Here is a 16,277-nt window from a genome sequence, read left to right on the forward strand (position 1 = left end):
TGACGTCACCGCCCACGCACAGCATGTGACCTGAGCTGGCCAATAGGTGAGCAGGAGGCCAGCAGCCGCCGCCTGGAGAATGGAGTCCGGGCGCCGCGCCGCTTCTAACTGCGCAGGCGGGGATTTCCCAGTGGCGGGAAGACCGAATTTGTGAATGAAGATAAGGAATTAAATGCGAGGGAAGAGTCTCAACTTCAACGGCGCCGCCTCTCGCTGGCTGGGATTGTCCCCAGTGGCAGCGAATTCACAGCGAGTCGCTGCTTCATCACAATCTACCCGAGCGGACCCACCCTGCCTGTTAATCACTGATGGAGAGGGTTCTTATTGGTTGTGTTAAGTTGACGGACAGCAGAATGCCCCAATAGAGAATGAGGGTGCAGTGAGGTCCCGCCCAGTCAGTGAAAGCGCGCGGTCAGTGCTTTGCGCGCTGTTGGAGGGGGGTCTGATGTCATTGGATGGCCACCACGTGATTGGAGCTGACCAATCGGTGAGTAGGAAACCACCAATGAGGCATGTTGACAGGATGAGGTCCCCGGCCATTTATTCACGGGCGAGTCGTCTGACGTCACGTGATCGGGATTTGAACAATGGGCGGGCCGGAAACCAGCGGCAGCCGCCCAGAGTGCGCGTGCGCGGATTTCACTCCGGGAGGGTGCGCGCAGGCGCGGTGTTGTTGGTCGGTGCGGGGATTTGTGAATAACGGTCAGGAATTAACGGCCCAGAAAAAGGTTCAACTTCAACATTCAGCTTGAGGATTAAAATGGTGATTTACTGTGTAAATACAGCGTGTCTCTGTATAATATTAACAGAGCCGGGGGGATGGTCAGTTACACTGTGAGGCGGCACGGTGGGGGCTCAGTGGTTGGTGCTGCGCTCTCACAGCGTCAGGGAGGCCCCGGCTTCAATTGGCGGCCTTGGGTTCAGTGTCTGTGTGGAGTCTGTACATTGTCCCCGTGTCTGCGGGGGGAGCCTTTCCTCACACTCTCCAAACATCAGCAGCATAGGGAGACTGGGCAGGATCAGGGGGATAGGATCTGTCTGGATGGACTGAATGGCCTCCTCCTGCCCTGCAGGAACTGGAGATTTCATAGAAAGATCTGTTATTACAATCTAGTCCTTGTTTGTGTAAACACTGTGCTGCACCATCTCAGTCACTACAATCAAGCACTTGTATGAATAAACACAGCACCAGATTTTTCCCCATTATTTCAGTCTGGGCCCTGTATGAGTATTTAACAAGGTGATGTATAACAGGATGGTGCATCACGGTAAAGCTCATGCAATTGGAGGAAGTTGTTCGCACGGATTGAAAACTGTCACACAGAAATCAGAGCTGGAATAACTGGCTCCTTTTCAGACTGGAAAGGTATAACTGGTGCAGCACTGAAGAGATCAGTTCTTGGCTGATAATTGTTTTGTGACCTTTCAGAAGGAACAGAATGTAAGGTTTCCAAATGTGCCAATGATACCAAGTTTATTGGAAGGGCCTGTTGTGATGAAGGGGGGCGGTTTAGAACGGAGTTGAGGAGGAACTTCTTCACTCAAAGGGTGGTGAATCTCTGGAATTCTCTGCCCGTTGAAGTGGTGGAGGCTGCCTCGCTAAATATTTTTAAGACACGGGTTGATGGGTTTTTGATAAGAGAGGGGATTAAGGGTTATGGGGAGAGGGTGGGAATGTGGAACTGAGCCACGACAGATCAGCCATGATCTTATTGAATGGCGGGGCAGGCTCGAAGGGCTAGATGGCCTACTCCTGCTCCTATTTCTTATGTTCTTATGCTGCAAAGGGATACAGATAGACTGGGTGACGAGGTGAAAACTTGGCAAGGGGAATTTAATGTGGGCAGGTATGAGGTCATGTACTTCAAATAGGTGGAATCAAAAGGCAGATTGTTGTCTAAAAGGAGACAGACTGCAGGTGAGTTCAGCACAGGGAGATCCAGGTGTTTCATTGCATGGATCACTAAAAGTTAGCTGGCATGTCTAACAAGGGGTAACACCGTTTTGGTTTGATTTTGATTTATTATTGTCCCATTTATTTGCATACAGTGAAAAGTATTGTTTCTTGTGCGCTATACAGACAAAGCATACTGTTTATAGAGAAGGAAACAAAAGAATGCTGTGTTACAGGCACAGCTTGGGTGCAGAGAAAGATCAATTTAATACAGGGCAGGTCCATTCAAAAGTCTGATGACAGCAGGGAAGAAGCTGTTCTTGAGTTGGTTGGTACGTGACCTCAGTCTTTTATATCTTTTCCCGAGGGAAGAAGGTGGAAGAGAGAATGTCTGGGGTTCACTGGTGTCCTTGAATTATGCTGGTTGCTTTGCTGAGGCACAGGAAGTGTAGGCAGAGTCAGTGGATAGGACTCTGGTTTGTGTGATTGATTTGACCATACCCACAACCTTTTGAAGTTTCTTGTGATCTTAGGCGGACCAGGATTCAAACCAAGCTTTGATACAACCAGAAAGAGTGCTTTCTGTGATGCAATTGTAAAAGTTGCTGAGTCGTAGCTGACATGCCAAATTTCCTTTGTCTTCTGATGAGGCGTTGGTGGACTTCCTTAACTATAGTGTCAGCAGAAGGGAACCAGGACAGGTTGTTGCTGATCTGGACACCTTCGCCCCGGTTGCTGTAGACAGCAGCATGTTCTCTAAGCTTCCTGAAATCGATGACAATCTCCTTCACTTTGTTGACATTGAGGGAGAGATCATTGTTGCCGCACCAGTTCACCAGGTTCTCTATCTCATTCCTATACCCAGTCTTGTCATTGTTTGAGATCCAACCCACTGTGGTGGTGTCATCAGCAAACTTGAAAATTGAGTTGGAGGGGAATTTGGCCACACTGCCAGAGGTGTATAAGGAATATAGCAGGGGGCTGAGAACACAGCCTTCAGGGGCGCAGGTGTTGATGAAGAATGTGAAGGAGGTGTTGTCGCCTGTCCTTATTGTGGTCTCTTGTTTAAGAAGTTCAGGATCCAGTCATAGAGGGAGGAGCTGAGGCCCAGGCAACTGAATTTGGAGATGAGTTTTGTAAGAATAATGTTATTGGAGACTGAGATTTAGTCAATAAATAGGAGTCTGACATAGGTGTGTTTGTTATCTAGTGTTGCAGCATTGAGTGTAGGGCCAGGGAGATGGTGTTTACTGTGGACCAGTTGTCGTGGTTGGTGAACTGTTGTGAATCTCCGCATTTGGGAGGCTGAAATTGATTAATACCATGACTTGCCTTTGGAAACATGCCATAATGATGGGTGTCAGAGCCACCGACTAATAGTCACTAAGGCATGCTGCTAGGCTTTTCTTTGATATTGGCATACTGGACATTTTCTTTAAGCAGAGAGGGACCTCAGATTGTTGTAAAGAGATGTTGAAGATGTCTGTGAATACCCCCACCAGCTGATCTGAGCAGGATCTGAGTGCTTGTCCGGTACCCCATCAGCTAACCATCGAGGAAGCTGCTCTCTAATCTGCAATGATGACCTTAGATACAGCTGGTACAATGGTTATAACACCGAGGAACCAGGTTCGATTCCCGGCTTGTGTGACTGTGTGGAATTTGTACGTTCTCCTCGCATCTGCATTGGTTTCCTCCGAATGTTCCAGTTCCTGTCTATGCTGCAAAGATGTGCAGGCTCTGTTGATTGGTTATGCTAAATTGGCCCTTCGTGTCCAGGAATCAGCAGGGTAAATACGTGGGGTTACAAGGATAGAGCCTGGGTGGGATTGTGATTGGTGCACACTTGGTAGGCTGAATGGCCTCTTTTTTGCACAGTCGGGATTCTATGCGGAGTTAAGAAGGAAAATGGCATTTTTGCCTGTATTGTAAAGAGCTTGTTTAAAAATAGGGAATTTCCACTTTCATTCTGGCTAAGATGGAGTCAGTGTGATGACACAGTGTGTAACCAGGGGAGGATGGAGTCAGTGAGATCAGACAGTGTGTAAACCGGGGAGGATGGAGTCAGCGTGATGACACAGTGTGTAACCCGGGGGGGATGGAGTCAGTGAGATTAGACAGTGTGTAACATGAGAGGGATGGAGCCTATGAGATCAGATATTTTGTGAACTTGGTTAATATGTCGAATGGTAATACTGTAATTGAATCATTTCCAACACTCCTGCTTCCCCTTCAGTGTCATTTGATGTCCAGTATGTGGGCTAAATTGTCATTTTGACACTGGCAGTATTTGACTCTCGTTCTGTCTTGACATAATCAGATCTCCGGGGAAACGCTGGATTAATTGTGAAAATCCACAGTTGCAATTAAGCAGAGATTGTGGCCTGCAAGAGGTGAACCAGCACAGTATTGTGAGAGCTACAGCCAGAGAGAACCCTTCACATTCAAAGAGCTTCCATATATTTTCTGGAGAGGAAGGTAAGAGGAAGTTCCATTTACTCTGGTCCTGTACCAAGTACAAAAAGATTATAACATGAGGTGGGAAATGCTGAGTGAGATATGGAGTCTGAGCACCAAGCACAAATTATCCAGTGTAAGGCTGTGTGATGTACGATGAAGTTGGAGCAGTTTGTGTCTCAGGAAACACCAGGCCTGAATTTCACAAACCCCCTACATTGTCACATCTTGATACTGAAAACATGCAATATTGGAATTGTAGTTTCATTGTTAAACAGAACTGGTTTGACTGTTCTGGGTTAATCTTCCTCTTAACTGAACTGAGGGTGTGATGGTGGTTTTGTTATTTCCGTTTTCAGTTATTTTTGCTGAGCGGTTTCCTCTGTTGCCAGGGTAACAATCTGACTGATCTCAGTATGAGAGGCAGAGCTGTGAACACCAACCGGTGGAGAGAATCTGGCTGGGTGGGGGCCAGGCGAAGGGGATTAGTACGTGTGAGGCAGCCTCTGGAGATAGAGGCAATCAGATATGTTAATCAGAAAGGAGAGAGGGGCCAGGGCGAACCGACACTGAGACAGACAGTGGTAAGGGAGAAGAGGAAATACAGTGAGCTGGAGAGAGAGACATTACTGCAGACACAGGGAAATAGAAATGGAGATGTGAAGTGAGGAAGCAGCAATGATAAAAAAACAGGCAGCCAGTGGTGGGGGCAATTTGTGTATATTAGAGAGGGCATTAGTAGTGTCGTGAGAGATGAGCATTAGTTATTGAAGATGAAAGTGTAAAATCAGTTGGGTGACCCTGAGTAACAGCCAGGGACAGAAACCATTGGAGTGAATTATTTGTGCTCCCAATTTCCTTCCAACAAGCGCACAGGTGAAGATATCCTATTGGCAAACCAAATAAATCAGATAAACTGAGGGACAAAATAAAAGCAGAGACCCCTTAAAAAGACGGGAGTCGCCCCAAACAAAATAAAGCAAAATGTAAAGAAAACTTAAAACAACAAATCAAAATGTGATTAAAGGGATTGATAACGGATGCCAGTCCCTGCTCCCTCTCCAGGGACACCCTGCCGTGTATGTAGCTGCAGTAGAGAGACAGAGTCGGGTGGGATTATCCTCTTGGTCGTCCTCTGCCTGGATCTGCTTATTGCACTATGAAAGTGCACATTTCCTCGTATTTAATCAAACTCTCAGTCAGTTTCCTTCCATTTGCTGAACATGCAGCTGTAAAAGTAATTTAGTTTCCTGTTCTGCAAATGTTCATACCGGGCCCAGACTGATATAACTCAGGTTGCTGTCTTTACCCGTACAATTTAGATGGTGTTTACAGATACAAGGCCTGGATTACAATAACTGGGATCTTTCTATGAAACAGAGAATCATCCAATTGCTGCAGGGCAGGAGGAGGCCATTCGGTCCATCCAGACAGATCCTATCCCAGTGTTTACCCTCCCCCTGACCCTGAGCAGTAACTGATCCTGCCCAGTCTCCCTATGCTGCTGATGTTTGGAGAGTGTGAGGAAAGGCTCCCCCCGCAGACACGGGGACAATGTACAGACTCCACACAGACACTGAGCCCAAGGCCGCCAATTGAAGCCGGGGCCTCCCTGACGCTGTGAGAGCGCAGCACCAACCACTGAGCCCCCACCGTGCCGCCTCACAGTGTAACTGACCATCCCCCCGGCTCTGTTAATATTATACAGAGACACGCTGTATTTACACAGTAAATCACCATTTTAATCCTCAAGCTGAATGTTGAACCTTTTTCTGGGCCGTTAATTCCTTACCGTTATTCACAAATCCCCGCACTGACAAACGGCACTGCGCCTGCGCGCACCCTCCCGGAGTGAAGTCCGTGCTGTCGGGGTGACAGCTGCTGGTTTCAGGCCCCCCCATTCTTCAAATCCCAGTCACAAAAGAAGAACCCAGCACGGGAAACAGGCCCTTCAGCCCAATGAGCCCGCGCCGCCGCATCCTCCTACACCTACCCTGCCCTGCGTGTCTGCGAGTGGAACCCCTAACTTAGCCAGATTCAGGGGAGAATAGTGTCAATTTGTTACACCAATCAGCCTAAGAGCACATCTTTGGGGTGTGGGAGGAAACCGGAGTGTCTGGAGGAAACCCACGCAGACACGGGGAGAATGTGCAAACGCCCACAGACACAGGCCCACATCCATGTATCTGCACAGCTAGCAGTGCTAGTCACTGAGCTGTTGCGGCACCCGTCTACCGGTCCAGGATCAAGCACACACACCGACACAAAGTACTACGCCACTCCCGGAACCTCCAAGAGCAGCCCACGCACGACCCACCGTGTGCATGTCCCTCGTTTGACAACAAGGTGGACCTCCACCTGCGGAATAAAAAGACAAAAACGTTAACATATAAATCTGCATTTCCGGTGTCTCCTGAGGCTCTGACCCTATTTAATACCCTCTACTATAACCCTCCATCCTTGTTTCGCTCATGTGTCTATCTAAGTAAACCTTAAACAAGTCCAACGTGCCTGCCTCCACCATCTTACTCAGTAGCGCGTTCCATACCCCCACGACCCTCTGCGTGAAGAACCTTCCTCTCACATCCAAATTATACTTCTCCCCCCTCACCCTTAGATCGTGACCTCTCGTAATTGTCCCCAATCTAGAGAACAGCCTACCACTATTGACTCTATCTATTCCCTTCAGTATTTTATATACCTCTATTATGTCCCCCCTCAATCTCCGTCTTTCCAAGGAGAAAAGTCCCAGTTTCTCCAACCTTTCCTCGTAACTCAGTCCTTCCATGCCAGGCAACATCCTGGTAAACCTCCTCTGCACTCTCTCCAGGGTCTCCACGTCCTTCCGGTAGTAAGGTGACCAGAACTGGACGCAGTACTCCAAATGCGGTCTAACCAACGTTCTGTACAACTGAAGCATTAGACAGCAGCTCTTATACTCTATACCCCTTCCTATAAAGGCTAGCATTCCGTAAGCTTTCCTCACAACCTTCTCTACCTGTGTCAACACCTTCAGAGACTTGTGCACCTGCACTCCCAGGTCCCTCTGTATTTCTATACTCCTAATCGGTCTACCGTTTATCACGTAACTCCTCCCTGCATTATTCCTTCCAAAATGCATCACCTCGCATTTGTCAGGATTAAATTCTATCTGCCCAATATACCAACCTATCTATATCCTGCTGTGTCACCTGACATTCCTCCTCGGTATCTGCCAATCCTGCCATCTTGGTGTCATCCGCAAACTTGCTGATCACACCATGTACGCCCTCTTCCAAGTCGTTTATATATACTAGAAAGAGGAGAGGTCCCAGTACTGAGCCCTGCGGCACACCACTGGTCACTGGCCTCCAGCCCGAAAAGGTCCCCTCGACAACTACTCTGTCTCCTATTGCCCAGCCAGTTTTCCATCCACCTAGCTACCTGTCCTTGTATCCCATGTGCCTTAACCTTTTCTACCAGCCTACCATGAGGGACTTTGTCAAATGTCTTACTGAAATCCATATAGATGACATCAACGACTCGTCCTTCATCGACTGTTTTTGTCACCTCCTCAAAGAATTCTACCAGATTCGTAAGGCAAGACCTCCCTCTAACAAAACCATGTTGCGTATCCCTAATCAGATCGCAACGCTCCAAATGCTCATACATCCTACCCCTAAGAATTTTTTCCAATAATTTTGCTACTACCGATGTCAAACTCACTGGTCTGTAATTACCAGGGTTATCCCTACTACCTTTTTTAAACAGCGGTACAACATTAGCTACCCACAGCAGCCCCAAATCCCAAACTCTATCTCTAGAGACGGACTGACACCCACAATGTCTGTGCCTCATGGAAATCCCCTCCCCACCATCCTGCCCTTTCTGGGCTTCAATTGTGCAAATTTCTCCTGGCCTTTGTCCACAGTCTGGACACACCCTGGCAATGCCTTGTTGCTGTCTGTCGGCTGTGGTCCCCAGTAGATGGCCATTCATGCGTGAGTCCTCCCCCTTTATCATCAGGAGCGAGGGTGGAGGGTTTTGCATGCAGCAACACGGTACAGTCACAGGTTGAATTGGTTCATAGACCAAAAATACGTCTGTAACTTTTGCAACCTCGGAGTCGATAGACAACATATCTGTGAGTTGTCAAAGGCTAACTTCAGTGTTAGTTTCTTGAGAAATCTGTAACTTTATTTTTTGATGGGACTTCACTCCAAGCGTCGATCTTTGGGCACCCGTTATGAAGGGGGACGGGAATGAAGGAGAATCTCCTCATGTGCCTGCTCCTGGGTTTGGCCAAGCTGGCCATTAATCGGTCCGAGCTGAGTGGGCCATCCATCCTGACTGTTTACCCATCTACTGCCAGGTGAAAGGGAGCGTGCGATCTCTGCTGGCAACATAGAGATTTTCCTTACGTGGGGGCATTGCAGGAATTGGACTATGTTTTTAACCCCTTTTATCACTTTTTTTTAAGTTTACTTTGAGATTCTGTTCATTTTTATGGTGTGGCATTTTAATTGATGCCTCAATTTGTTGATTTGGTTAAGATGTTGACTGTAAGATGTAAAATGTCACTGGCATCTCAATCTCTGAACCTTTCCCTCTGATGCCAACAGTCAGTCACATCGCAGAGTTGCCCCTCGACCATTTTAGCAAAGAGCAGAGGGCTTTCCTGTTGCTGCTCCCCTGGGAAGGGTGAGTGATGGAGGGGGAAGGGTGAGTGATGGAGGGAGAAGGGACGGGTTTGGGGTTGGGGGGAGAGAACAAGGGGGAGGTTGAGATGGAGTGAGAGGTGGAGGGAGAATGAATTGTAGTTTGGAGTGGTTAGAAAAAAACATTTGTACAAATTTACAGTTTTTGAAATTTGTAATAATTTTGAGCAAACTAAGCTGTGGATGTTCAGTGAATTGTCAGTCTGGTAGATTGTGTTCAGTAACAGATGAACAATAATCTCATTGAATGAAAGTACAAACATTCGGGAGTGTTCAGTTAACTCCTGTTCCTGTAAGTTTGTAAATACCTGGTGTGGTTCCTTGATGGGATGAGGTTCCTCAATTAACTGCTGCTGATGTTGGAACAGAGTCTGATCAATGAAAAGTAATCTTGTCCCACACATGGGTCAAAACAGTGGAGAATAGGAAAAGTGACTGGGGAAGATTGAAGTAATAGGGACAGAGTCAGTCACAAGGTGTTTGGAAGAAAGGGAAGAACTCTCTCTCCCTGAACCATTTTCTCTATGGTTTTAATCCTCTCTCCCTCTGTTTCCATGCTCTGTTTCTTTTGCTCTGTTTTTCTCTCCAATATTTCCTGGATTTAATTCAGTGTCCATCAGTGAGAATTATTAGATCTGAGCCTCATTGGATAAGGGAGAATGATTGACATCTGGATCCACCAATGAGGAGATGGAAAGCATCGAAGTTCCGGTCTTAGTGACGCAGAATGTCACAGCTGGCAATGTGCATGTACCAGGCTGTTCACTGTGTGTGAGAGAGAACAGTGTTAGAATAGAAACAGCATCAACACTGAGTATATCTGGGGGATTCTACACTGAATAGACAACACTATAACACTGAGTATATCTGGGGGATTCTAGTCTGAATAGACAACACTATAACACTGAGTATATCTGGGGGATTCTAGTCTGAACAGAGACATCATGATGATGCTCTGTAAACCAGGGTGATTCTACACTGAATAAACACAGCCTTATAACACTGAGTATATCTGGGTGATTCTAGTCTGAATAGACACAACATTATAACACTGGGTATATCTGGGTGATTCTAGTCTGAATAGACCCAACATTATAACACTGGGTATATCTGGGTGATTCTACACTGAGTAGACACAACATTATAACACTGAGTATATCTGGGTGATTCTAGTCTGAATAGACACAACATTATAACACTGCGTATATCTGGGTGATTCTTGTCTGAATAGACACAACATTATAACACTGGGTATATCTGGGTGATTCTAGTCTGAATAGACACAACATTATAACACTGGGTATATCTGGGTGATTCTACACTGAGTAGACACAACATTATAACACTGAGTATATCTGGGTGATTCTAGTCTGAATAGACACAACATTATAACACTGGGTATATCTGGGTGATTCTAGTCTGAATAGACACAACATATAACACTGGGTATATCTGGGTGATTCTACACTGAATAGACACAACATTATAACACTGAGTATATCTGGGTGATTCTAGTCTGAATAGACCCAGCATTATAACACTGAGTATATCTGGGTGATTCTAGTCTGAATAGACACAACATTATAACACTGAGTATATCTGGGTGATTCTAGTCTGAACAGACACAGCATTATAACACTTGGTATATCTGGGTGATTCTAGTCTGAATAGACACAACATTATAACACTTGGTATATCTGGGTGATTCTCGTCTGAATAGACACAACATTATAACACTGGGTATATCTGGGTGATTCTAGTCTGAATAGACACAACATTATAACACTGGGTATATCTGGGTGATTCTTGTCTGAATAGACACAACATTATAACACTGCGTATATCTGGGTGATTCTTGTCTGAATAGACACAACATTATAACACTGGGTATATCTGGGTGATTCTAGTCTGAATAGACACAACATATAACACTGGGTATATCTGGGTGATTCTACACTGAATAGACACAACATTATAACACTGAGTATATCTGGGTGATTCTAGTCTGAATAGACCCAGCATTATAACACTGAGTATATCTGGGTGATTCTAGTCTGAATAGACACAACATTATAACACTGAGTATATCTGGGTGATTCTAGTCTGAACAGACACAGCATTATAACACTTGGTATATCTGGGTGATTCTAGTCTGAATAGACACAACATTATAACACTGGGTATATCTGGGTGATTCTCGTCTGAATAGACACAACATTATAACACTGGGTATATCTGGGTGATTCTAGTCTGAATAGACACAACATTATAACACTGGGTATATCTGGGTGATTCTTGTCTGAATAGACACAACATTATAACACTGCGTATATCTGGGTGATTCTTGTCTGAATAGACACAACATTATAACACTGGGTATATCTGGGTGATTCTTGTCTGAATAGACACAACATTATAACACTGCGTATATCTGGGTGATTCTTGTCTGAATAGACACAACATTATAACACTGGGTATATCTGGGTGATTCTTGTCTGAATAGACACAACATTATAACACTGAGTATATCTGGGTGATTCTACACTGAATAGACACAACATTATAACACTGGGTATATCTGGGTGATTCTAGTCTGAATAGACACAACATTATAACACTGGGTATATCTGGGTGATTCTTGTCTGAATAGACACAACATTATAACACTGGGTATATCTGGGTGATTCTACACTGAGTAGACACAACATTATAACACTGGGTATATCTGGGTGATTCTAGTCTGAATAGACACAACATTATAACACTGAGTATATCTGGGTGATTCTAGTCTGAATAGACCCAGCATTATAACACTGAGTATATCTGGGTGATTCTAGTCTGAATAGACCCAACATTATAACACTGGGTATATCTGGGTGATTCTACACTGAGTAGACACAACATTATAACACTGGGTATATCTGGGTGATTCTAGTCTGAATAGACACAACATTATAACACTGAGTATATCTGGGTGATTCTAGTCTGAATAGACCCAGCATTATAACACTGAGTATATCTGGGTGATTCTAGTCTGAATAGACCCAACATTATAACACTGGGTATATCTGGGTGATTCTAGTCTGAATAGACACAACATTATAACACTGAGTATATCTGGGTGATTTTAGTCTGAATAGACACAACATTATAACACTGAGTATATCTGGGTGATTCTACACTGAGTAGACACAACATTATAACACTGGGTATATCTGGGTGATTCTAGTCTGAATAGACACAACATTATAACACTGGGTATATCTGGGTGATTCTAGTCTGAATAGGCCCAGCATTATAACACTGAGTATATCTGGGTGATTCTAGTCTGAATAGACACAGCATTATAACACTGGGTATATCTGGGTGATTCTACACTGAATAGACACAACGTTATAACACTGGGTATATCTGGGTGATTCTAGTCTGAATAGACACAACATTATAACATTGGGTATATCTGGGTGATTCTAGTCTGAATAGACACAACATTATAACACTGGGTATATCTGGGTGGTTCTAGTCTGAATAGACACAGCATTATAACACTAGGTATATCTGGGTGATTCTAGTCTGAATACACACAGCATTATAACACTTGGTATATCTGGGTGATTCTAGTCTGAATAGACACAACATTATAACACTTGGTATATCTGGGTGATTCTAGTCTGAATAGACACAACATTATAACACTGAGTATATCTGGGTGATTCTAGTCTGAATAGACACAACATTATAACACTGGGTATATCTGGGTGATTCTACACTGAGTAGACACAACATTATAACACTGAGTATATCTGGGTGATTCTAGTCTGAATAGACACAACATTATAACACTGGGTATATCTGGGTGATTCTAGTCTGAATAGACACAACATTATAACACTGGGTATATCTGGGTGATTCTACACTGAATAGACACAACATTATAACACTGGGTATATCTGGGTGATTCTAGTCTGAATCGACACAACATTATAACACTGAGTATATCTGGGTGATTCTAGTCTGAATAGACACAACATTATAACACTGAGTATATCTGGGTGATTCTAGTCTGAATAGACACAACATTATAACACTGGGTATATCTGGGTGATTCTACACTGAGTAGACACAACATTGTAACACTGAGTATATCTGGGTGATTCTAGTCTGAATAGACACAACATTATAACACTGGGTATATCTGGGTGATTCTAGTCTGAATAGACACAACATATAACACTGGGTATATCTGGGTGATTCTACACTGAATAGACACAACATTATAACACTGAGTATATCTGGGTGATTCTAGTCTGAATAGACCCAGCATTATAACACTGAGTATATCTGGGTGATTCTAGTCTGAATAGACACAACATTATAACACTGAGTATATCTGGGTGATTCTAGTCTGAACAGACACAGCATTATAACACTTGGTATATCTGGGTGATTCTAGTCTGAATAGACCCAACATTATAACACTGGGTATATCTGGGTGATTCTAGTCTGAATAGACACAACATTATAACACTGAGTATATCTGGGTGATTTTAGTCTGAATAGACACAACATTATAACACTGAGTATATCTGGGTGATTCTACACTGAGTAGACACAACATTATAACACTGGGTATATCTGGGTGATTCTAGTCTGAATAGACACAACATTATAACACTGGGTATATCTGGGTGATTCTAGTCTGAATAGGCCCAGCATTATAACACTGAGTATATCTGGGTGATTCTAGTCTGAATAGACACAGCATTATAACACTGGGTATATCTGGGTGATTCTACACTGAATAGACACAACGTTATAACACTGGGTATATCTGGGTGATTCTAGTCTGAATAGACACAACATTATAACATTGGGTATATCTGGGTGATTCTAGTCTGAATAGACACAACATTATAACACTGGGTATATCTGGGTGGTTCTAGTCTGAATAGACACAGCATTATAACACTAGGTATATCTGGGTGATTCTAGTCTGAATACACACAGCATTATAACACTTGGTATATCTGGGTGATTCTAGTCTGAATAGACACAACATTATAACACTTGGTATATCTGGGTGATTCTAGTCTGAATAGACACAGCATTATAACACTGAGTATATCTGGGTGATTCTAGTCTGAATAGACACAACATTATAACACTGGGTATATCTGGGTGATTCTAGTCTGAATAGACACAACATTATAACACTGGGTATATCTGGGTGATTCTAGTCTGAATAGACACAACATTATAACACTGGGTATATCTGGGTGATTCTACACTGAATAGACATAACATTATAACAGTGGGTATATCTGGGTGATTCTAGTCTGAATCGACACAACATTATAACACTGAGTATATCTGGGTGATTCTAGTCTGAATAGACACAGCATTATAACACTGAGTATATCTGGGTGATTCTACACTGAGTAGACACAACATTATAACACTGGGTATATCTGGGTGATTCTAGTCTGAATACACACAGCATTATAACACTTGGTATATCTGGGTGATTCTAGTCTGAATAGACACAACATTATAACACTGGGTATATCTGGCTGATTCTAGTCTGAATAGACACAACATTATAACACTGGGTATATCTGGGTGATTCTACACTGAGTAGACACAACATTATAACACTGAGTATATCTGGGTGATTCTAGTCTGAATAGACACAACATTATAACACTGAGTATATCTGGGTGATTCTAGTCTGAATAGACACAACATTATAACACTGGGTATATCTGGGTGATTCTAGTCTGAATAGACACAACATATAACACTGGGTATATCTGGGTGATTCTACACTGAATAGACACAACATTATAACACTGAGTATATCTGGGTGATTCTAGTCTGAATAGACCCAGCATTATAACACTGAGTATATCTGGGTGATTCTAGTCTGAATAGACACAACATTATAACACTGAGTATATCTGGGTGATTCTAGTCTGAACAGACACAGCATTATAACACTTGGTATATCTGGGTGATTCTAGTCTGAATAGACACAACATTATAACACTGGGTATATCTGGGTGATTCTCGTCTGAATAGACACAACATTATAACACTGGGTATATCTGGGTGATTCTAGTCTGAATAGACACAACATTATAACACTGAGTATATCTGGGTGATTCTTGTCTGAATAGACACAACATTATAACACTGGGTATATCTGGGTGATTCTTGTCTGAATAGACACAACATTATAACACTGAGTATATCTGGGTGATTCTACACTGAATAGACACAACATTATAACACTGGGTATATCTGGGTGATTCTAGTCTGAATAGACACAACATTATAACACTGGGTATATCTGGGTGATTCTTGTCTGAATAGACACAACATTATAACACTGGGTATATCTGGGTGATTCTAGTCTGAATAGACACAACATTATAACACTGAGTATATCTGGGTGATTCTAGTCTGAATAGACCCAGCATTATAACACTGAGTATATCTGGGTGATTCTAGTCTGAATAGACCCAACATTATAACACTGGGTATATCTGGGTGATTCTACACTGAGTAGACACAACATTATAACACTGGGTATATCTGGGTGATTCTAGTCTGAATAGACACAACATTATAACACTGAGTATATCTGGGTGATTCTAGTCTGAATAGACCCAGCATTATAACACTGAGTATATCTGGGTGATTCTAGTCTGAATAGACCCAACATTATAACACTGGGTATATCTGGGTGATTCTAGTCTGAATAGACACAACATTATAACACTGAGTATATCTGGGTGATTTTAGTCTGAATAGACACAACATTATAACACTGAGTATATCTGGGTGATTCTACACTGAGTAGACACAACATTATAACACTGGGTATATCTGGGTGATTCTAGTCTGAATAGACACAACATTATAACACTGGGTATATCTGGGTGATTCTAGTCTGAATAGGCCCAGCATTATAACACTGAGTATATCTGGGTGATTCTAGTCTGAATAGACACAGCATTATAACACTGGGTATATCTGGGTGATTCTACACTGAATAGACACAACGTTATAACACTGGGTATATCTGGGTGATTCTAGTCTGAATAGACACAACATTATAACATTGGGTATATCTGGGTGATTCTAGTCTGAATAGACACAACATAAATAGACACAGCATTATAACACTAGGTATATCTGGGTGATTCTAGTCTGAATACACACAGCAT

The 16,277-nt window shown here is 43.3% G+C and overlaps 1 protein-coding gene across 1 annotated transcript in view; it reads left to right on the forward strand.

The window, feature by feature from the left end:
- Nucleotides 1–680: 680 nt before the first annotated feature.
- Nucleotides 681–16,277, forward strand: part of LOC145337698 (NACHT, LRR and PYD domains-containing protein 3-like) — a 75,086-nt gene continuing 59,489 nt past the window's right edge. The window contains exon 1 of the mRNA XM_080182530.1: nucleotides 681–702. The gene's annotated coding sequence lies outside the window, so the exon portion shown is untranslated. The remainder of the gene's footprint in view (nucleotides 703–16,277) is intronic.

This window comes from Carcharhinus amblyrhynchos, unplaced genomic scaffold, assembly GCF_965287045.1.
Source record: "Carcharhinus amblyrhynchos unplaced genomic scaffold, sCarAmb.v2.hapA scaffold_62, whole genome shotgun sequence".
Classification (NCBI taxonomy): domain Eukaryota; kingdom Metazoa; phylum Chordata; class Chondrichthyes; order Carcharhiniformes; family Carcharhinidae; genus Carcharhinus; species Carcharhinus amblyrhynchos.